Below are 6,000 nucleotides of genomic sequence, written 5' to 3' on the forward strand. Positions count from 1 at the left end.
AGACGGGCTACTGGCCAAAGCCGGGGGGAATCCACCGGTCATGGTCAGGGAGACAGGCAGAGATTAGAAAGTTTAACACGTGGTTGAAAGCTTGGTGTAGGGAAGAGGGGTTTAGGTTTATGGAGCATTGGTCTTTCTTCTGGGATAGATGGGACCTGTACAAACCGGACGGTCTACATCTAAACAGAAGGGGGGCTAATGCATTGGAAGAGCGTATGTGCAGTGAAATTGAGAATCATTTAAACTAGGAACCAGGGGGGCAGGGAGCTTTGACAATGGGAGATGTTCCACTAAGGAAAGGAAACCAAGGCAAACTGCCAGTAGGAAAGTCCTGAAATGTTTGTACCTCAATGCCAGGAGTATAAGGAACAAGATGTTAGACTTGGAAGCCACAGTGCTGGTGTGTGACTATGATGTTGTAGGAGTGACAGAAACATGGCTTACAGAAAATGATGGGGATGAATACAAGTTGGAAGGATATACACAGTTTAGGAGAGACAGGCAAAATTGAAGAGGGGGTGGGGTAGCATTATATGTGAAAAATGACATTGAGGCAGAAGAACTTGTATTAGATCCCAGTAACGGAACAGAATCTTTGTGGGTGAAACTTTTGAACAAGAGATCTGGAGGATTAGCGGTAGGAGTGTGTTACAGGCCACCAAACTCAGATATTCAGAAAGATGCTGCATTGTAAAGTGTAATCAGGACTGCATGTAGCAAGGATGTGGCTGTTATAATGGGGGATTTCAATTTCCCAAACTTAGACTGGGAAAGCCCAGTGGGGACTACAGAAGCAGAAATGGAAATGGTTGAGATGGTAAATGACTGCTTTCTAACTCAATTTGTCAGGGAACCAACCAGAGAGAGCGCATGTATTGACTTGATCTTTTCAAATGACCAAGATAGAGTCAGGGGGACAGTAGTTAGAGAACCAATGGCAAATTGTGATCACAATATGGTTGTCTTTGAGGCATTCTTTCAAAAAACAAGGTCCAAGTCTAAAACAATGGTCTACAATTTTAGAAAAGCAAACCTTGAAGGTATGAGACAGCACTTAGAAGAGGTAGACTGGAGCACACTGGATACAGAGTTAGTTGAAAATGCATGGGTATATTTTAAGAATATAGTACTCGAGGCTCAGGAGCAATTTGAATCAAAACATAGCAAATTGAGGAACAAAAATCATTGGCCAAAATGGTATAATAGAGGTATGCAAAAAATATAAAGAGGAAGACAATGTTGTATAGTGCATACAAAAGGGATGGTGACGAAACAAAATACATAGAATATGTTGAGCTGCAAAGAGATCTTAAGAATGGGATCAGGAAAGCAGAGAGGGAATTAGAAAGAAAAATAGCTCTTGGAGCTCAAACCAATGCAAAGAGCTTTTTTCAATATCACAACAGCAAGCGGTTAATAAAGGAGGAGGTGAAACAGATAAAGGGCAAAAACGGAGGTATCTTGGAAATTGAACAAGATGTGGCAAATATTCTAAATGAGTATTTCACAGAGGTTTTTACAAAAGAAAAAACAGATGACATGCCACAGGTTGACAATCAGTCCAGTCAATCCCTAAGAGAGATCAGGATAAATGAGGAGGAGGTACTAAAGGGACTAGCAGAATTAAAAACAAACAAATCACCTGGGCCAGATGGGATATTTCCAACAGTACTTCAAGAAAATAGGTGGCTCAGCAGATACAATCTTGGCAGCACAGGCTATTCAGAGGAACTTAGATAATATTCAGTTGTGGGCTGACACCTGGCAAATGCAATTCAATGTGGACAAGTGCAAGGTAATACATGCAGGTAACAAAAATGTCCACTATAATTACACTATGGGAGGTACAGATCTACATGAAGTAACGCATGAGAAAGACCTAGGAGTCTATGTGGACTCCTCACTTTCTCCATCCAAGCAATGTGGGGAAGCAATAAAAAAGGCAAACAGAATGCTAGGGTATATTGTCAAAAGTGTAGAATTTAAAACAAGGGCAGTCATGTTAAGACTGTACAATGCGCTAGTTAGACCTCATCTGGAATACTGTGTACAGTTCTGGGCACCACACTTCAAAAAGGATATTGCTGCCTTAGAGGCAGTTCAGAGGAGAGCAACCAGACTTATTCCACGTCTTCAAGGGAAAGTCCTACTCGGAGAGACTGAGAGAACTGAACCTTTTCACCCTGGTACAGAGGAGACTACCCGGGGACAGAAATGGAAATTGGGCTTCAAGGCATTCAAAACGGAAAACAGGAGACACTTCTTTACACAGAGAGTAGTCACAATCTGTAATAAACTACCCAGCGATGTGGTTGAAGCTGAAAGTTTGGGAACATTTAAAAATGGTCTGGAATGGATCCTTGGTTAATGACCACCAAACGAGCAAGATGGGTCGAATGGTCCCCTCTCGTTTGTTAACTCTCTTATGTTCTTAAAAGTGTCTGAAGCAGCATGAAAGAGCACACAAGACAGCTGAGAACAGACAGAGAGGGGAGTGTATATTGCGTTGGCCGGGAATCGAACCCGGGGCAACTGCTTGGAAGGCAGCTATGCTAACCACTATACCACCAACGCTTAGAAACTGCTTCCCCACAATATCTCACTGTGGTCGAACATGATTCCAGGATTGCAAAGTGGCAGGCAATTTGTTTTCCAAATTGCAATCGGTGAACATTTGGGAAGCCCTGCGATATCAGCAGTTTCCTGTTCCTGAGTGCGGAAGGAAAATGTCCATTAGCATCTTTCCAGATTGCACTTTATTCAGACCTTTCCGAAATGAAACAAAACCAAAGTTGAAACACACCAGAGGATGGTTTCAATCCATCGACCTCTGGGTTATGGGCCCAGCACGCTTCCGCTGCGCCACTCTGCTCCTTGGGCACTCACCCACCTGTTAACGTCACAGCCACTCCTATATTGCATATTGCAAGCAATACAAGTTTGCAAAGCCCTGCGTTATTTCCACTTTCCTGTTCAAGACTGCACACCGAGCTTCTCCATGCGCTGGAGCAGCTTTCCAGGTTTCAGTGCCTTCACATTTCACCCTGTATGTGCTGTGGGAAGCATCATGTCAATTGTTTTGAACTAAGTGGATCGGGGCTCAGTCTGAGCTCAGATCCGAGCTTAAAAATGACCGTGCTTCTGAGCAGCTGGGACTCAAAGCCACACTACCTGGCTTAGGAACCCAGTGTCTGATCCACTAGGACACGGGGGCTCAGGCAGACAGTATCGGAAAATGGAAATAAATAAATAAATAAATAAAATGATGCTGCGCGTTACACAATAGACACCAGGTAAAGAAGTGAATAGTTACAGGAACTGTCACGTAAGCTCCTCAACTTGAAACGGGCACATACGAACTCCTGTGAAATAACACGAGATGGATAACTACCCCTTCTCTGCTGCAGCAGAATGTGACTACCTATTGCGCAGATTATTGCGTCAATCGATTCGAAAAGAGGGCTGGCATTTGTCACCAATGTGTCTCGTTTTATTTCTGAAATATAACTCCCAGAAAATATTGTCTGTGTTTTTGAAATTGAATAACCTCAAAAGAAAGAAATGATCCAGTCAATTGCTAAAGAAGAGTCTTGCCGCTGCATTCTGGAATGAAGAAAAGAATGAAATGACAAGTACAATCAAATCAAGAAAGAGAGCGGGCTGTGTCGGATGCGCCAGCCGGGAATCGAACCCGAGTCACAAGAATGGGAATCTTGTATGATACCACTACACCACTGGCGCTGCTGTGGAAGCTCTGGCTTGCGTCCTTGAAGCAAATTCATAGAAAGCGTCCCATGGGACAAGATGATGTCTTAATGATTATCCTTATTAGTCTGTTGTCGATCTGCTTAATACGTACCTAGCCAATCACTACATCACAGGTGCAGAGACAATCAGTATGAAGGCGAACACGATTTCGTTAACGTGTGCCCATTTACAAGTTCAATGAATGTATACATAAATAAAGCAGATCTGGGTTTTCCTCTGAAACATTAAGGACTGGTTTCATAAATGCGTCCATAAGTCCATAAACGCCACGAGTGCAACTCTATTGTAGCTGCTGTTACTGTACAATTCATCGTGATACGTGTGTGTTTTATTTCAGCTGTAACTCGCCCTGGTTAAGCACGTCTACGGTGTAATTTAAAAATATTACAGAAATTGTCGTTTGCAGTTACAAATCTGTAGTAAGAGTAATACGTTAAGGGAGTGAAGTTCAGCAATTTAAAATACAAATCTACTAGCACATATCTTGATAAAAATTACAATAATAACAATAATAATAATACATAGCAAATATTTATTTTAGTGTTGCACATGGAAAGTTTTCTTACAGTAACTTCTGAATATAATGTTGTCTATACCCTTTTAGCTATTCGTAATATCTCTTAACAGAAACTTGTATATTTTTAGCTGTCTCCAATCATCTAAAGCATACAGAATAAGACAGCCACAAAAGTCCTTTCCACACCAGGCTCTATCGCTCGTAGTGTTGCTTTCTGTCTTCATTTTTAAAACGAAACACAAAACCAAACCCACAATCGCTCCGCTCCTCCCACAACAGGGGGTGGACTTCCGACACTGGCCTGGTTTTCCTGTGGCGCTTTATTAAAACAACAAAAGATAACAGTATGTCTCTGTCATTATCAACTGCTTGTGTTGGTGTAGCTTTGAAATTGTTTATTGAGGTCCCGCAACGTTTGGGGTGTAATGCAGAGTAATGTAAAAGTAAAGTAACTAATTACATTCTCCAGGAAGTAATAAGTAAAGTGTTTAGTTAGTTTTGATATGAGTAACGAGTACAATGTAAGACATTACTTTTTGTGAGTAACGACCCCAACACTGCTCTTTTCCTTCTCTTTTGGCTTGTTTGTTTGTTGTTGAAAGAGATACAAAGTTTGAGAGTGTCTCGTTTTATTTCTGAAATATAACTCCCAGAAAGTATGGTCTTTGTGTTCTTGAAATTGAATAACCTCAAAAGAAAGAAATGGTCCAATGAATTGCCGAAGAAAAGTCTAGCCGCTGTATTCTGGAATGAAGAAAAAAATGAAATGACAAGGGCAATCAAAGCAAGTAAGACAGTAGGCTGTGTGGCATACGCTAGCCAGAAATCGAACGCAACTCACAAGAACAGGAACCTTGTATGATACCACTACACCACTGGCGCTGCGGGGAAGCTCTAGATTCTGTCACCGAAGCAAATGCACAAGACATATAAAACGCGTCCCCTGGGGCACAATGGTCTTTTAATAATTATCTGTAATAATCTGCAGTCGAACTGCTTAATACGTACCTAGCTAATCACTACATCACAGGCGCATGGTTGTCATTCGGGGAAAATATGTGTTCACGAATGTTCATCGGAGTGGTTGTCATGCTAAGAGGTCAGTTGGAGTAGAGGGAGCTGGCCATGCCGTGCCTCGTTGGCGCAGTAGGTAGCGCGTCAGTCTCATAATCTGAAGGTGGTGAGTTTGACCCTCACACGGGGCAAGCACTCTTCCTTTATCTTTGAGTTCTACCACACTGATCTCCAGCTGCAGAAAAAAGGCGCACAACTGTGCAATAAAGTGGTTGCTTGCGCTGTCTGAAGAAATTCATGGCAAAATGCCAAATCCTGGGATGGAACAAGGGACCTTTAGATGTTCAGTCTATCGCTCCCCCAACTGAGCTATTTCGGCCATTGGTGAGATGACGTCGTGATCCCAAAAGTCAAAGTGAAGGAAGCCCTGGCAGAACACAGTCATTGAAAAGTTCATTGTTTTCCATGACGTCGGCAACGACTCAATTTGATCACTGCAACACAAGTCAGGATGGCCGAGTGGTGTAAGGTGCTGCGTGCAGGTCATCGTCTCCTGTAGAGGCTTGGCTTTGAATCCCACCTCTGACAAGGGTCCTTTTACCACTCAGGAGCACACACTTACCCGTGCTGGCGACAAGGACAACAAGAGTTGAGGACTGTGTTGAAAACGACATTACACAAAGAATTCAATGTTTAAAGAA

At 42.5% G+C, this 6,000-nt stretch overlaps 3 non-coding genes across 3 annotated transcripts; 1 reads left to right on the forward strand and 2 right to left on the reverse strand.

Annotated features, from left to right (window-relative positions):
* Positions 1-2,502: 2,502 nt before the first annotated feature.
* On the reverse strand, positions 2,503-2,574 carry trnag-ucc (transfer RNA glycine (anticodon UCC)). Its single transcript has one exon. It is a non-coding gene; the product is annotated as a tRNA-Gly (tRNA).
* Positions 2,575-3,670: 1,096 nt separating this feature from the next.
* On the reverse strand, positions 3,671-3,741 carry trnag-ccc (transfer RNA glycine (anticodon CCC)). The gene has a single exon. It is a non-coding gene; the product is annotated as a tRNA-Gly (tRNA).
* A 1,676-nt stretch (positions 3,742-5,417) lies between these two features.
* Positions 5,418-5,490, forward strand: trnam-cau (transfer RNA methionine (anticodon CAU)). Its single transcript has one exon. It is a non-coding gene; the product is annotated as a tRNA-Met (tRNA).
* Positions 5,491-6,000: the final 510 nt, after the last annotated feature.

The sequence above is a fragment of the Amia ocellicauda genome, chromosome 14 (genome assembly GCF_036373705.1).
Source record: "Amia ocellicauda isolate fAmiCal2 chromosome 14, fAmiCal2.hap1, whole genome shotgun sequence".
Classification (NCBI taxonomy): Eukaryota; Metazoa; Chordata; class Actinopteri; order Amiiformes; family Amiidae; genus Amia; species Amia ocellicauda.